The 18,353-nt window shown below is 39.6% G+C and overlaps 1 pseudogene; it reads left to right on the top strand.

Moving 5' to 3' along the window:
- The first annotated feature begins 16,366 nt into the window (after positions 1 to 16,366).
- LOC103934806 lies at positions 16,367 to 17,656 on the top strand (annotated as a pseudogene).
- The last annotated feature ends 697 nt before the right edge of the window (positions 17,657 to 18,353 follow it).

The raw sequence follows: 18,353 nt of genomic DNA, 5'->3' as shown, positions 1-18,353 counted from the left end.
AGCTATTATCAAAAGGTTGTCATGGATATTTAGCCCATGTGTTGTTGAATGATGTTGCTCTTAGTAGCGTGGATGACGTAAGGGTAGTCAGGTATTTTCCTGATGTATTCCTTGATGATTTACCTGGATTGCCGCCACACCGAGATGTGGAGTTCATTATTGATTTGCTTCCAGGTACAAATCTTATATCCTTGACTCCTTATCGAATGACACCTGCTGAGTTGAGGGAATTGAAAATTCAGTTGCAGGAACTAGTGGATAAAGGTTTTATTCAACCTAGCACTTCACCCTGGGAGCTCCAATGTTGTTTGTGAAGAAGAAAGACGGGACTTTGAGGCTACGCATTGATTACTGGTAATTGAATCAGGTAACAATTAAAAATCATTATCCATTGCCGAGTATAGATGATTTGTTTGATCAACTTCGAGGTGCCTGTGTATTTTCTAAGATTGATTTGAGGTCTGGTTATTACCAATTGAAGATTAGTAGTGAAGATATCCCTAAGACAGCTTTCAGGACTCGTTATGGTCATTACGAGTTTCTGGTAATGCCATTTGGATTAACGAATGCACCCATAGCTTTTATGGATTTGATGAATTGAGTATTCCAGCTATATTTAGACAGGTTTGTCATTGTCTTTATTGACGATATCTTGGTATACTCTAAGTCTAAATTTGAGCATGCTCGACATCTTACTTTGATGTTCAAAAGATTGAGGGAACACCAATTGTATGCTAAGTTTAACAAGCGCAAATTTTGGTTAGATCAAGTGGCATTTTGGGACACGTCATATCTGCTTAAGGTATTTTGGTGGATCCTCAAAAGGTAGAAGCCATTGAGAATTGGGAGCAGCCACAAACCGTCACAGAGGTACGAAGTTTTCTTGGCTTAGTAGGATATTACCGACGGTTTGTTAAGGATTTTTCCGTGATTGCTTTACCACTGACGAGGCTAACTAGGAAGTATGTTAAATTTGAGTGGGATGATAATTGTGAGTAGAGTTTCCAGTAGTTGAAGTATTGTCTCACTCATGCACTTGTTTTGGCACTCCCAGATGATAGTGGTAATTCCAAAATCTACAGTGAGGCTTCCTTGAATAGTCTGGGTTGTGTGCTGATGCAACATGGTAGGGTGATTGCTTATGCTTCACGACAATTAAAGCCTCATGAGATGAATTACCCTATGCATGATTTGGAATTAGCTGCCATTATCTTTGCCTTGAAGATGTGGAGACATTATCTTTATGGAGAAAAATGTAAGATTTTCACGGATCATAAGAGTCTTCAATATCTCTTCACACAGAAGGATCTTAATCTTCGACAGCGGAGGTGGTTGGAACTGCTTAGTGATTATGAGTGCACGATTGATTATCACCTTGGTCGTGCAAATGTGGTAACTGATGCACTTAGTAGAAAATCTCATGGCCGTATTAACGCTTTATACACTAGTCGTGTTCCTCTTCTAGCAGACTTGAGGTTAACTGGAGTGAGGTTAGGGGTAGAAGATCGAGAGCAAGCCTTATTTACTACTTTTCAAGTTAGGCCAATTTTAATTGATCGTGTGCTTGAAGCCCAGATGGATGATGAAGAGACCTAGGAAATAATTCAAGCAAGGAATCAGGGGAAAAAGAAAGACTTCAGAATTCGAGAGTCTGATAGCATGCTTATGCAGGAGAGTAGAATGTATGTGCCGAATAATTTGGAGTTAAAGAAAGCAATTCTTAATGAAGCGCATATCCCAGCTTAAGCAATGCATCCAGGTGGTACTAAAATGTATCATACCATTCGACCATTTTATTATTAGCCAGGTATGAAAAGAGAGATAGTTGAGTATGTGAGTAGGTGTGCCATTTGTCAACAGATTAAAGCTAAAAAGAAGAAGCCGTTTGGGTTATTGCAGCCGCTTCCCGTTCCACAGTGGAAATGGGAAAACATTACTATGGATTTTGTGTACAAGCTTCCTCGTACACATAATGGTTATGACGACATTTGGGTGATAGTTGATCGGCTTCCAGTGAGGGAGAAATATTCTTTAAGTCGATTAGCTGAATTATTCATATCTTAGATTGTGAAGTACCATGGAGTTCCAGTGAATATTGTCTCGGATCATGACCCTAGATTTACTTCTAAATTTTGGGTGGCTTTTCAGGAAGCTTTGGGTTCAAGATTACTCTATAGTACGACATATCATCCTCAGACAGACGGACAATCAGAAAAGACCATTTAGACATTGGAGGATATGTTGAGATCTTCGGTGTTGCAGTTTGGTAATGCTTGGCACAAATTAGATTTAATGGAATTTGCCTACAACAACAGCTTTCATTCAAGTTTAGGCATGTCACCTTTTCAGGCACTGTATGGTAAATCTTGTTGTACACCCCTATATTGGTCAGAGATTGTAGATGAGACTACTCAAAATGTTCAGGTAATTAAGTCTAACCTGAAAGTGGCCCAGGATCGACAAAAGAGCTTAACGAACAGGCACGCCACTGACAGTTTGGAAAGAAAGGCAAGCTAAGTCCTAGGTACATCAGACCATATCAGATCACCGAGCAAGATGGATAAGTTGCTTACAGACTTGAGTTACCTTCTGAGTTGGCTAAAGTGCATAATGTTTTTCATGTGTCCATGCTTCGTCATTTCGTTACGGATCTGTCACATGTGATACCTCCTCAACCATTGGAAATAAATCCGGATTTTGATGCGAGTTTTATACGCGCACAAATTAAACCCTCTTTTTGTCAATTGTAGTATAAGTATAAGTAGGGATCGTTCTAAACCGGGGATTAGGAGGGATTACTAAATCACTTGGAAACTGACTCAAAAATGTAAAACAAACATTAAAACACTAAAACAAATCAAAAGACTCAAAGAATACAAAACACTTATAAACACAAACTAAGACACTTTCTAACTAAATTGGACACTAAAGTAAAGGGGGATTGAGATTTTGACAAAAATAAATTAAATGCACAAATTGTAATTAAAGGCAAAACGTAAATATGAATGAGATGAAAATATGGATGATGGAATAGCCAAGGGGTTCATCTCCACACATGTTATACTTGCATACATTTTGATTTTCAGTTGGTCTTTCGATGAATTATGGAACTCAACACTCCGGATTAATTAGGTCCGCTTAAATTAACCGTCAAGTTTTCCTTAAGTTAATGAATTGGATGGGTTTGCGCAACGCAATTCACAACATTCTCCAAAAGTCCTTTACGTGAACAGCACAATAAAGATACAATCAAAGATCATTAAGTATTATGAAAACTATAAGTGTTGACGAGGCATTCGTTACTATGATGAGCATGAAACTCGTGCCAAGAATTCATTTAACGCGATTGTTTATAAGCAACCTCCACTACTTGTGAATATAAGTTCATAACGATTAGGTGAAAATCACTTATATTCTAGCGTCATATTTATGCATGAAAATTAAGCGCGCATTCTTAATAAACATTCATAAATAAGTTATCAATCAAACGGTTAAACAAATTGAATCCAACATTCATGAAATCCCAACCAAAAGTAATCAATTCATATTGCAAATATAAACATAGTTTCGAATCACCCCCTAGCTAAAGGGGGTTTAGTTCCTCATAACTTTGAAATCAAAGAAACACCTAAACATTCCAACAACTCAAAACTTGAATTGTATGAACGTTTAAGCACTCTTCTCTTCCATTCCTTATACGTACAAAACAAAGAGAATTAAAATGAAACTTTGAAATCAAAGAAACACCTAAACATTCCAACAACTCAAACTTGAATTGTATGAACGTTTAGGCACTCTTCTCTTCCTCGTTGTTGTAGCACAAGGTTTAAGGATAGGTTGGTTAGGGGGATGGAAGTGTGGAATGGAGTGGAAATGGAGAAGATGGAGAAGGGGAAGTGTTTGTGTATTACAATGGAAAATGAGATGATTTGGTGAATGGAATGAATAGGTATTTATAGGAAGAGAATGGGTGTTAATGGATGTTTGTTTAAGGTATTTGGTGGATGGGAAAAGGTGTGGATGGATGGTTTAGTGGATGTAATTTAGGGTTTATTTAGGTGAATGTGGATGCATGATTTAGTGGATGTAAAGGATAATGGGATGGTGTGGAATTTAAAAGCTAAAAAAATGGGATAATGGGCATTTAAGTGTGAATGGAATGGTGGGATGCACTAATGGAAATTATGGAATGGAATGGTGGGATGCACTAATGGAAATTATGGAATGGAATGGTGGGATGCACTAATTAGGAGGAAGAATTAGGGTGAAGGGCTTAATGCATGGATTTGGGCCAATTAAGGTGAAGGGCTTAATGCATGGATTTGGGCCTAAAATGCCTCCCCTTGCATGGCAAGGGAAAACACTAGGGCTAAAGCCCATGGCAATGGCTCTAAAATGGGCTAAGGTTAGGGTTTAGGTCATCTAAAAGCCCAAAGCCAAGAATAGAAACTCACGACAATGGAAACCTCCAAGAATAGAAACTTCCAACTTTAGAAACTTTGGTTACCAATTCCGACTTCCTTGCTCTTCACTTTCATTTCTTCATTTCTTAAGCTCCTTTGACCTTCAACCTCGTTCATTCCTCGTGCTCCATTTGCATACACCACATTCCAGCTCAGTTTTGCTCCAAAAGCTCCCAATTGCATCATTTCATGTAATATGTCCTTTAAACCTGAAAACACATGAAAGTAGCTTAAAAGACTACTTTAACGAATAAAACATAACAAAAATGCATAAGAACTAGCTAACTAAGGCGCATAAATATGCTCCTATCAAATTCCCCCACACTTAGCTTTTGCTAGTCCTCGAGCAAAACAAACAAAAGAAAGAAAACAAAACGAAACAAATTAACCAAAACCAAAAACTAAACCTTCCAACGTTCGCCTCAGGGATTTCCAATGAAACATGACATGTCAAAATTCATTACTCACATGGCTTTTAGTCTTCCTTTCCCTCAAGCACATACTTAATCATAGTCACCATTCACTAGTTCGCATTTAATCAATTAAAACATATTTTGAATGTAGTAACATGCCTTAGAGAATTCCCTCAATTCCTCACTCGTTATGCACTCAATTTTCACTCAAATTTTCTGACTACACACCCTACACTAGTTATATGTGAGAAGATTGATGTAAACATGAAAGACTAGTACTCACATACGTTATACAAGGAAAGCAATTTCGGGAGTAATTAAACGTGTATGGATATGATCTCATGAATGGGATGCTACTACTTAGATGCGAGAACCAGTGACACCATATGCTCATACCAAATTCAAACTCCACATTTGAAATGCACAACACTCAAGATAGAAGTCAAGGGTTGTAACGGGGCTTGGGGTTTTGGCTAACAAGGGAAGGTAAGGAATAACAAACGTTCTTTAAGCAATAATAAGTAAAGTAATGAAATTAAGACCTAGAATTCCCTTAGAATGCAGAAATCAACTTTTAAACAAATAGGGGAGATTCAAACAACTCTTAGGGCCTAATTCATTGTTTTGGGCCCTTACTTCAACAACCAATACTTTTCAACTATTTTCAACTCTTTTTCCATTTTTTTCTTTTCTTTTTTTTTTTTTTTTTTTTTTTTTTTTTTTTTTAACCGTGCCTATGGCACAAAAACTCACATGAATACACTTTCCCCCACACTTATTTTCTGCACACATTAATCAAAGGGAATTCATTCATGCTTACTATGCTTCAAGAACAAGGGTACGGATGGTCCTAATCTAGGCTAGGTGAAGATAATGTGGGTTAACAAAGAAAGTAGGCTACACAAGGCTCAACGGGGTTAAATCCTATAAAACAAATGAAAAGGGAAATATGGCAATTTGGCTATGGTGTTCACTACACAACTTCATCTTGAATACGTGTTATGCAAATCAATGACATGCTTTGAATGAAATGGGCATGAGTTCTAGCATTTGGAACTAAGTGATGAAACGCCTTCTAAGTAGCAACCAAGCAAAGAATAATGAGATCATGCAACGACTTTAGAAAACAAAGAATGCACAGATTTTAACTCTCCAAATAAACGTTTAAGCTCAAGTCTCACAGGGATGTAGTGTTAGTTTGAGCTCATTCCTTCAAGCATGTTACAAAAACTAATTTTTTTTCTTTGTGATTACATGTGAATTCGTGAACTATAACTACAACCAAGCATAAACCAAAGAGTATATCAAACGTCCATCCATGTTTGTAACTTTCTTTAACCGTCATGCAATTAAAAACCAAATCCTCATCATTGTGTTGGAAGGTAACCTACGACACAAACACACAAAAACAACTCTTTTTGGGTTTTTCAAAACAATTTTTCAAATTTTTATGGGATTTTCGAATTTTTAAGTCAAAACACATTAAAACAGTTTAAAAACATTTTAAAACAGCAAGGAACAACATTTGAAGTTATGGGTGATAAAATCCAACAAATTTGCATCAACATACTTAGTTACCCCCCCACACTTAAATCAAACATTGTCCTCAATGTTTTAAGCTTAAAACACACCAAACAAAAGAAAACATATAAAACAACAACTAAACATACTAAACATACTAAACATGGCAGAATGTATCTATCAAAGAGAAGAGTTTTAGAGATGCAAATCTGGTTGTGGAGTGTAAATTCCATCTTCTCCTTGGTGATTGCAGTGAGGCTTCATCTTGAGTGATTCCACAGGCTTACTCTTGAAATGCGCTGCTCCCATCGTTGATTTTCCTTTGTGCTACTCGTGAACTGGGTAGCAGGCTTCCTTTGGTCTCCCCCGAAGGTCTGAGCTTCCTCCTTTTATCTGTTTCTTTGTTCAATCTCTCCAATTCGTATTGAAGAGGGTTAGAGGATAGCTCAGCAAAGCTAGGTAAGCAACCAGGGAATAGAGTCCAGATAGACTCCAAGTGCCGGCTGATTGCTTCTTTCACTTTGCCATGCAAGTAATATCAAGGACAAAGGAAAAGACAGGGAAAGAGCATGATATGATATACCTTTGCTTTTGCCCTTGATGATATGAGATACCTTTGCTTTTGAAAAAGCGGTGAATGAATCAGCACATGTATTTGTGGTGCTGTTTCCTCCTGGGTCATCTGTACTCCAGGCATCTGGTATCATCTTTGGGGAAGAAGAAAGAATGGAGTATTTCGAAAGGCTTTGCTGGGAGTGTGCCTTCAGAGATGAGAAAGAGTTGGGCATTTTCTTCAGTTCTGTCTTGCCAAAAAAAAATGAAGGTCGACATATATAGGGAATTCAATAGCAAGTGGTGATACTGTTCTTTTACCGTTGTCGACAAACATTTTGATCCCGCAAATCCGGCTTTTTGGAATAGTGATGACTCTTCGATCTTTGAAGACGCCTCTTCGATAAAGCTGCACGCGTTTTCTGAAAAGCAGATAAAGCGTCGCCGAACTTTGCGCTTGTCGGCTAAAGACGTGTAGTTGCGATGATGGCCTCCACGTGTTGAACGCGATTTCTGAAAAGCCGAGGCTTTTTGAATTGGTGGACGCGTTGCCTTGGCATTTTTATAGAGCTATCGATCACCGCCAACTTACACACTCTGAAGATTTTCCATTCTTGAAACTCGTCTCCGGCCCTTTTGAAAATCTACTCCGTCCACCCCTTCTCTTTTAACTTCGTGAACAATGGCTAGCTCATCCAACCCATCGAACCTTTGCTTAGATTTGAGTCTAAGCAGTGATCCGGTCGCGTCTCGTCAGGGTAAGGTATGGTGCCCGTCTTTCTTATCTTCCCATGGCCCTCTTACAGATGAGAACTCTGTGATGACGGATCCCACAACGGCTACGATAGTGGCTCGGAACCTCCTCACTCCCAAAGACAGTCAGCTGCTTTCTGGACGGTCCGATGAGTTGGCCGTTCAAGAGTCCTTGGCTCTTAGCGTTCAGTGCGCTGGCTCTGTGTCCAACATGGGCCAACGCCTTCTTGCTCGCTCCCGACAAGTTGAATCCTTGATGGCGGAGGTGGAGAGTCTTAAGCAGGAGATCAAACAGCTTAAGTACGAGAACCGAAGTTTGCACGTGCTTGCCAACAATTATTCGTCAGGCATGAAGAGGAAGCTTGATGAGCTTGATGACCGTCAAAAGCTTGCTGCTTTCTTCCAGAGGCACCTCTTTCCTGGGTCATCCAGCGTTCCACCAAGGTTTGAGGCCTTGAATGATCTATCTTTGGTACCTCCCGCTCCTATGCCTTCCGCTCCGATGCCTCTTGCTCCAATGCCTTCTGCTCCGAGACCTCCTGTTCCGATGCCTCCTGCTCCGAGAGTGTTGCCACGTAGTGGGGCCTCATGTACACAACCTTTGTAAAGGCTCCATCTTTCTGCCATGTATTTTTTTTTTTTTTTCATCACTCGGAAATCAATAAACAAGCTTTATTCACTGTATTGGGTTGCCTCCCAAGTAGCGCTTTCTTTTACGTCTTGCAGCCGGACGAAGAACCCAATCACTCCAGGATATGTTCACGAATCGGATGAGCACTCCGAGTCATGAACTAGTACCTAAAACAAAAAAACAAAACAAATTTAAGAATCTGGAAAAATAAAAACAAACGAAAATAAAACAATCCAAGGGATTAGCAAAGTTGCTAATCCCCGGCAACGGCGCCAAAATTTGATGCGAGTTTTATACGCGCACAAATTAAACCCTCTTTTTGTCAATTGTAGTATAAGTATAAGTAGGGATCGTTCTAAACCGGGGATTAGGAGGGATTACTAAATCACTTGGAAACTGACTCAAAAATGTAAAACAAACATTAAAACACTAAAACAAATCAAAAGACTCAAAGAATACAAAACACTTATAAACACAAACTAAGACACTTTCTAACTAAATTGGACACTAAAGTAAAGGGGGATTGAGATTTTGACAAAAATAAATTAAATGCACAAATTGTAATTAAAGGCAAAACGTAAATATGAATGAGATGAAAATATGGATGATGGAATAGCCAAGGGGTTCATCTCCACACATGTTATACTTGCATACATTTTGATTTTCAGTTGGTCTTTCGATGAATTATGGAACTCAACACTCCGGATTAATTAGGTCCGCTTAAATTAACCGTCAAGTTTTCCTTAAGTTAATGAATTGGATGGGTTTGCGCAACGCAATTCACAACATTCTCCAAAAGTCCTTTACGTGAACAGCACAATAAAGATACAATCAAAGATCATTAAGTATTATGAAAACTATAAGTGTTGACGAGGCATTCGTTACTATGATGAGCATGAAACTCGTGCCAAGAATTCATTTAACGCGATTGTTTATAAGCAACCTCCACTACTTGTGAATATAAGTTCATAACGATTAGGTGAAAATCACTTATATTCTAGCGTCATATTTATGCATGAAAATTAAGCGCGCATTCTTAATAAACATTCATAAATAAGTTATCAATCAAACGGTTAAACAAATTGAATCCAACATTCATGAAATCCCAACCAAAAGTAATCAATTCATATTGCAAATATAAACATAGTTTCGAATCACCCCCTAGCTAAAGGGGGTTTAGTTCCTCATAACTTTGAAATCAAAGAAACACCTAAACATTCCAACAACTCAAAACTTGAATTGTATGAACGTTTAAGCACTCTTCTCTTCCATTCCTTATACGTACAAAACAAAGAGAATTAAAATGAAACTTTGAAATCAAAGAAACACCTAAACATTCCAACAACTCAAACTTGAATTGTATGAACGTTTAGGCACTCTTCTCTTCCTCGTTGTTGTAGCACAAGGTTTAAGGATAGGTTGGTTAGGGGGATGGAAGTGTGGAATGGAGTGGAAATGGAGAAGATGGAGAAGGGGAAGTGTTTGTGTATTACAATGGAAAATGAGATGATTTGGTGAATGGAATGAATAGGTATTTATAGGAAGAGAATGGGTGTTAATGGATGTTTGTTTAAGGTATTTGGTGGATGGGAAAAGGTGTGGATGGATGGTTTAGTGGATGTAATTTAGGGTTTATTTAGGTGAATGTGGATGCATGATTTAGTGGATGTAAAGGATAATGGGATGGTGTGGAATTTAAAAGCTAAAAAAATGGGATAATGGGCATTTAAGTGTGAATGGAATGGTGGGATGCACTAATGGAAATTATGGAATGGAATGGTGGGATGCACTAATGGAAATTATGGAATGGAATGGTGGGATGCACTAATTAGGAGGAAGAATTAGGGTGAAGGGCTTAATGCATGGATTTGGGCCAATTAAGGTGAAGGGCTTAATGCATGGATTTGGGCCTAAAATGCCTCCCCTTGCATGGCAAGGGAAAACACTAGGGCTAAAGCCCATGGCAATGGCTCTAAAATGGGCTAAGGTTAGGGTTTAGGTCATCTAAAAGCCCAAAGCCAAGAATAGAAACTCACGACAATGGAAACCTCCAAGAATAGAAACTTCCAACTTTAGAAACTTTGGTTACCAATTCCGACTTCCTTGCTCTTCACTTTCATTTCTTCATTTCTTAAGCTCCTTTGACCTTCAACCTCGTTCATTCCTCGTGCTCCATTTGCATACACCACATTCCAGCTCAGTTTTGCTCCAAAAGCTCCCAATTGCATCATTTCATGTAATATGTCCTTTAAACCTGAAAACACATGAAAGTAGCTTAAAAGACTACTTTAACGAATAAAACATAACAAAAATGCATAAGAACTAGCTAACTAAGGCGCATAAATATGCTCCTATCAGATTTGACATATGATGAGGAACCAATAACAATTTTGGATTGGAAAAAAAAGGTTCTAAGGAACAAGACTGTGAGGTTAATCAAAGTTTTGTGGAGGAATCACTTAGTGGAGGAGGCTAATTGGGAGATAGAAGACCGGATGAGAGAGTTATATCCATGCTTGTTTTATGATTACTAGTGTTTGAGTTGTGGTTGTTGTGTAATTTTGGGGATGAAATTTTCTTAAAGGGCTAGGTTGTTACAGCTCGTCCCGAATTATTTTTACCGTAGGAATGCAAAGACTAAATTGCCTTTGGACGTTAGTTGGCATTGTGGGGTGTCGTTTAGTTGTTTTTGGTTGTTGACTCAAGAAGACACACACACATACGCCCATACCACTATTCCATGACTCTCTCTCTGTCTCTCTCTCATCCCTCTCGGATTTCTTCCATTCTTTTACAATTGTACGGACAAACTTCAAAACCAACCATACACGCACGGATCGACGTCTAAAAGGTAAGATTCAAACTCCTTGCAAGTTTCTGAGTTCATATATACCATTTGTGAAACTTGAAACCTTCGGAAATCTCGAAAACCCTAACCCCAGTTTTCATTCACTATTCATGCACTAATTATTGTGAGGTTTTTAGGAGTTTTTAAGGTCATAGGAAGCTTTAGAATGTCTTCACGAAGCTCGAGGGAAGAATTTTGAGGTGTTTTGGACGTTGGGAAGCTCGAGTTCAGCGAGTTACAGGTTTGGCCGGTATATCGAAGGACTTTCCGATGAGATCCCATGGATTTCAAGGCTTGAAAGTGGTAAGGTTTTGTTCTACTCATTGTAAGCTTCATTTTGGTACAAATTTCATGGAATTTGGTTGAGAAATGAAGAAGATATGAAGATTTGAATATTTTCCAGTTTCCGGCGAAAATTTAAGTTGCAGATGGTGGCGTTGACGGTGGTGGACGGCGGCGACTGGCGAGGCTTGCTGGAGAAGGAGACGAATATTCCGTTAGAGTTGACGGAATATTCTAACGGCGTTAGGTAACGGCCGTTAACTTCTGTTAAGGTTTTAACGGAATATTCCTAACTACCGTTAGGGCCAGCTAAGGTTTGGTCACACGTGGCGGCTCGTGGGTGGTCAGAAAATTATTTTAAAAATATGGGGATGTTTATGAGGTTGAGTATATCACGTTGGTATATTCAAACACCCCCATTTGAACATTGTATGAGAAGTTATTACCTAGTTTTTGTTATGTGCTTTAAATTGACGTTTTTATAGTTGTTTCGCATATAAGTGAGACATATCCTGAGGACGAGCGCAGTCACTCAAGGCTCGGGGGCTACGACCCTTCAAAATACCAGTGAGTGGGCTTTTGGTTTTCCGTATGTACCTATATACTTGAGAGTTTTCCCGGAAAATGAATTTGAATGTTTATATGTTTTAAAATGCCATGCAAAGTGTCTGCCTATTTATTTATGCGTTAGTAGTTGCATATATGTATGCTTGGTGTTGCGGAAGCACATGTAAGTTCTAGGTAAGTTTATAGTTTATCGTTGTGAATTAGTGATTATGTGAGATGCATTGAGAGCTCATAAATCTACACTTCGGTGTTAGTGCTCCCACCCAGAGTTAGGGCACAGTCCTTCACGTGATGTTCACCTCCCACACCACACTCTCATCTTGGATCCAAGTTAGGTGCACATTAGTCGTACAGACCACTATAGGTGGTTCCAACTCGTAGGTGACCCGCAATTATTCGCACAGTCTTCACGTGATCGTAGCACTTGAGCGTATTTATTTACATTCAGTCCTGTTGTACAGGCCACTTTAGGTGGTTCCAACTCGTGTGCAGATATAGTTGTTGAGATGTGGATTTGAGCTCTAGATTCAGCTATACAGGTCATGTTAGGTGACTCCCGCTGACATATTATTTGCATTGATTGATATCACCTGGTTTACTTATACTTTATGCTGAGAAATTCGTCATGGCATATTTATGAATGTTGTTATTCTGAGCATGATTTCGATATATTCATATATTTTATTTTCTGGGCAATTATACAGGTTTTACGGAGAGGGGTTAGAACTTTTGAGAATGAAATGATTTTGAAAAGCTTTGTTTTTGCCCACTTGCACTTTCTATTTTGCACCCTTGCAGGTTCTAGGTAGAAGCGCTTTGGTGGCTCACAAGGACTTTGACGGTGGTTCTGACAGAACCACACAAATGTAGGATCACCTTTGGGTGTTGTGTAATTAGTATTCATTATACTGGACTGGACTTAGGCTTTTTGTGCTCTGATTATGTTTATCACACTTAGTCTTACATTAGCGTATTACTTTAACTAGTTTATCTATTAGTTTGTTTTTATTTATTCGCGTTTCTATTATTATTTATACTTCTGCACTGTGCACATGGCTACGTCACTCTGATGTGACGGCCAGCACGCCTTGATTTCGATCGAGGTGTGTCACCATGAATGACAATGCCCCAAATTAACTGTGAACAACACTGATTTACTCTTAGATTTTCTTAAGTTCATTGAATTGGACTCAGCGACGCAACCAAATTATTCTTCTCAAGTACCCTAACTATGAAAAGCATGATAGAGACACATCTCAAAGATCATTAAGTTCTTTGAAAATCATACGTATTGAAAAAGCATTCATAACTATGAAAAGTATGATACTCCTACCAAGAATCTACTTAACTCAATCATGACTAGTGACTTTTACTACTTGCAAATATAAGTTCATATCAATTAGGTGAAACTCCCTTATATTCTGGCATCAAATCCCGCATGCAAACTAAGTATGCATCCTTAATAAACATACATGAACAAGTTCTCTATAAAGCAGATAAGTAAATTGCATTCATGTTTTATGAAACAATAACTGGATGTAATCAATTTACATAAAACATATGATCATGGCTTCGAATTCACCTTTAGCTAAAATGAAACTTAGTTATACATGTTCATCATAACTGAAAAACAATCTAAAATAAACATTGAAACTTAAAACAAAGATAAAAAGAACTCTGAAAATTCCAACAACTTCAATGGATGAATGGTAGGCATGGCACACCTAAATCGCTGTAGGAATACATATGTATAGGGGGGAATGGTTGAATCCAAGGAGAAAAAGGATTAGGTCTTTTGAGTTATTTTAGGACTCTAAGAATCAGGTAGAGAGTGTTGGAATGTGTTTAGGATTCCTTCTTACAACTGGAGATAAGATAAGATAAGGTTGGATAAGATAAGATAAGATAAGATTGGATAGAATAAGATAAGATTCGTATGCAACTAGGATGTCTCTTTCTTGTGTAATTCTTTACCTTCCAAGCCTCAACTTTAATTTCTCCAAATTTTAGCACATGTCTAACACCATTTTAACACCAAAAACGTCCAATCCATATGCTATCCACGCATGGTATCCAATCCACGTCCAAAACTGCTCCAAATTGCTCCATTTTGCCATTTATTATTATCTTTACCAACTGGACCTTCAATAATACGAAAAGAGCTTAAATTACTACAATAAATGGAAATTAACTAAGTAAATGCAAAGAAATAAGATAACAAAGTCACATAAATATGCTCTTATCAAGTATGTGTAACTAATTCCTTTTGTTAGAGTGAGGCCATGAGTCCTAGCATGAATATGTAATTTTATTAGTTTGCTTATGAATGGATGCATGTTTGTTTTGAATTATTATTCACCGTGTTTATATTAACTAATTGTCTTAATGCTTAGCTACAATTAGGATAATTAGACAAGTAATTTGATACAATTTTTGTTGGAACATCACCTCAAAATTGAGAAGGGCTTTTTGTGATTAGTAATTGTAAGTTCACTTAGGGCAAACATCACACTCTTAAGGGTTGCATGGTTTTTCAAAGAATTTTCACAAAACTTAATGCATCTTGCATATTTATATTTGATTTGAACATTACAGACGAGTTGCATGTTAGATATACATTTTCGCTTGAACATCACAAACAAAATATATATTAGGAAAACCTAACCTTTAAAGCACGTATGTGGAAATTCATAAGTGATTGGTAAAATTGCATAGTATTGTTAATAATAATGGCGGAACCGTAGTCTGTGACATCCCACATCGCCCAGGGGAGTGATCCTTATATGTATATTCCTATCCCTACCCAGCACGAGGCCTTTTGGGAGCTCACTAGCTTCGAGTTCCGTAGGAACTCTGAAGTTAAGCGAGAAGGAGGCTAGAGCAATCCCAAGATGGGTGACCCACTGGGAAGTTCTTGTGTGAGTTCCTAGAAACAAAACCGTGAGGGCGTGGTCGGGGCCCAAAGCGGACAATATTGTGCTACGGTAGTGGAGCGGACCTGGGTTGTGATGGGGGCCCAGGCCAGGATATTGTAACATCCCACATCCCCCAGGGGAGTGATCCTTAAATGTATATTCCCATCCCTACCTAGCACGAGGCCTTTTGAGAGTTCACTGGCTTCGGGTTCAATCGGAACTCCGAAGTTAAGCGAGAAGAGGGCTAGAGCAATCCCATGATGGGTGACCCCTTGGGAAGTTGCTCGTGAGTTCCCAAAAACAAAATCGTGAGGGAATGGTAAGCTCAAAGTGGACAATATCGTGCTACGGTGGTGGAGTGGGCCCAAGAAGTAATCTGCCCCGGACCGGGATGTGACATTTGGTATCAGAGCCAATCCCTGGTCGGAAGTGTGCCGACGAGGACGTCGGGCCCCTAAGGGGGTGGATTGTAACATCCCACATCGCCCAGGGGAGTGATCCTTAAATGTATATTCCCATCCCTACCTAGCACGAGGTCTTTTGAGAGCTCACTGGCTTCGGGTTCCATCGGAACTCCAAAGTTAAGCGAGAAGAGGGCTAGAGCAATCCCATGATGGGTGAACCCCTAGGAAGTTGCTCGTGAGTTCCCAAGAACAAAACCGTGAAGGAATAGTAAGCCCAAAGCGGACAATATCATGTTACGGTGGTGGAGCGGGCCCAGGAAGTAATCCACCCCGGGTCGGGATGTGACAATTTGGTATCAAAGCCTAACCCTGGTCGTGGTGGCCAAACAAGTAGAGGTCGTGGTGGAGCGGGCCTGGGAAGTGATCCATCCCGGGCCGGGATGTTACAATTTGGTATCAGAGCCTAATCCTGGTCTTGGTGTGCTGACAAGGACGTCGGGCCCCTAAGGGGTGTGGATTATGACATCGCACATCGCTCAGGGGAGTGATCCTTATATGTATATTCCCATCCCTACCTAGCACGAGGCCTTTTGGGAGCTCACTAGCTTTGGTTTTCGTAGGAACTCCGAAGTTAAGCGAGAAAGAGGCTAGAGCAATCCCATGATGGGTGACCCACTGGGAAGTTGCTCGTGAGTTCCCAAAAACAAAACCGTGAGGGAATGGTAAGCCCAAAGCAGACAATATCGTGCTACGGTGGTAGCGGGCCTGAGAAGTGATCCGTCCCAAATCGAGATGTGACATAGTCTTTCTCATAATTATTTTAATTTAAAAACGTTTTCCTTCTTGCTGCCATTATTTTCAAATTTTTAAATTTTTTTATTGTTAATTTAATCTTTTGTGTGGCGAGGGGATCCAGTTCCCCAATCAGACGCTATGTTCTCTTCTGATGGGACCACTTGTCTGTGGGCCGTCCTCATTCCTGAAATTGACTATATATAAAGTTAACCCCAAACACTTCTTTGTCCTTCATACAACTTACATTTCTCCTGTTGTGTTTGTGTTTCTAAAATGGCAGACTATGGTGCAGGTGGCGGTGCAGCAACTTCTCTTTCACAAGCCTCCGCCGATGACTCGGAGCACAGCCCCAGGAGCGTCCCCACGCTCATCGGAAGCGCGAGTGGAGGAGGAGGAGGATGTTCGTCGTCCAGGCACAAGAACATGGTATCACCGTCGGGTGAGATTATCATCTCAAACTCAAAGAAACCGAGAGGGAGACCGCCGGGGTCCAAGAACAAGCCCAAAGCCCCGATCGTGATCACAAAGGACTCGGAGGCAGCGATGAAGGCGGTGGTCCTCGAGATCTCCGGCGGGTCCGATGTGGTGGAGACGATTGAACAGTACGCTCGAAGGCACCACGTGGGGATCAGTGTGGTGAGCGGTTCAGGGACGGTGTTGAGCGTCACGCTGAGGCACCCAGCTGGGCCCCACGCCCCGTCGCTGTCTCTTCAGGGGCCCTTCAACCTCCTCTCTCTCTCTGGTTCTTACGTAGACTCCTTCCCGACCATCATCACTTGCCCTTCTTCTCCTGCCGCCGGAAGTGCTGGTGGTGGTGGTGGTTCGGCGAATGTACCGACGTCCGGGACTTGTTCACTGCTGGCTTGTGCATCGTTCGGGATATGTCTTGCGGGGGCGCAAGGGCACGTGTTTGGGGGGATTGTTGGGGGGAAGGTTGTAGCGGCGAGTACTGTGATGGTTGTGGCCGCCACGTTTCAGAATCCGACGCTTCAGAGGTTGCCTTTGCCTGTTGAAAGTGGCGACTGCGGTGGCGGTGAATATGATCGAAGGTGATGAGGATTCTAAGCCTTTCAGTAATGAAAATAGTTGTAGTCATGCTTACGGCGGCGGCGGCGGGTGTAGTAGTTGTTGCGAGTCCAACGCCGCTCAGTTTCCGGATGAACACTAGCCCTGCTGGTCATCATGATCAAATCATGGCCTGGGGTCCTCCATCTCGATCTCCTTACTGAGAAAAACAATTGAAATATCAAATATTTTCAAGTTAGAATTAATTAATTCATGATGCCATGTTTAGTTAGATGTAGTAGCAGCTACCTCTTATTTCTTTTGTGACAATTTCGTAGCAACATATTATTTTTAGCAGAAGTGTCTTGTCTCTCTCTGTCTCTCTAGGTAATGTTAGTACTTGGGTTTTTGTTATTGAGGAATGAGGAGGATACCTAAAAATGAATACCTGCTTGTAATTTTAGTTCCCAAGCTTAATTATCTAACTAGGCTTTATTTTATTGTTAATTAATTATTCTGTTCCCCAATTTCTGTCGTCCTCTTTGAGTCTTTGGTGACAAGGGATATTGTTTATTGAACAAGAAAAATGAGAAAATATTTGCAAGTTGGAACAATATTTCTTTGTTTCATGTCATCTGATGAGATAAATAATTGGTTACAACAAATTTAGCATTATAGGCATGCGTCTCTTTCTTATTTTACTGTATGTGGGGTAAGTTTCATTGTAACTGAGAAATTGAGGATGTCAATTAAGATTCATATACAGTTTAACTCTTTTTCTCGAGTGTCCCTGTTTTTTTTTTTTTTTTTTTGACTCGAGGGTGTACCTGTGTTTTAGTCACCAGAGTTAATTCAAATTAGTTTTAAAAATGTTTTAGCCGTCGGAGTTATTTTTTTACTGTTTAAATATTTTTTAATATTAACGATTCATAGTAACATTGAAGAAAAATTACTCTTGTTCATATATGTACTCTCCTTTTTCCTTAGTTTTTCGGCTGGATAAACTAAAAGAAAAAATAAAGAAATATCAATAATGGAACAATCAAATAACAAAAAAACGAGATTGAAAATTACTTAAATGTTTAATGTGGCTTTTAGTTGAGTTTTAAGGTCGTAGACGTAGTAGTTTTAAAAAATTTCCTCGGGCAAGAGATACATACATACATACATATATATATATATACATACATACATACATATGTAT

This window comes from the organism of the source record quoted next, unplaced genomic scaffold, assembly GCF_019419815.1.
Source record: "Pyrus x bretschneideri cultivar Hongxiangsu unplaced genomic scaffold, Pyrus_bretschneideri_v1 Contig79, whole genome shotgun sequence".
In the NCBI taxonomy this organism is placed as follows: Eukaryota; Viridiplantae; Streptophyta; class Magnoliopsida; order Rosales; family Rosaceae; genus Pyrus; species Pyrus x bretschneideri.
Note: the sequence above shows the minus strand (reverse complement) of the source record. Positions and strands in the feature narration are given on the sequence as shown.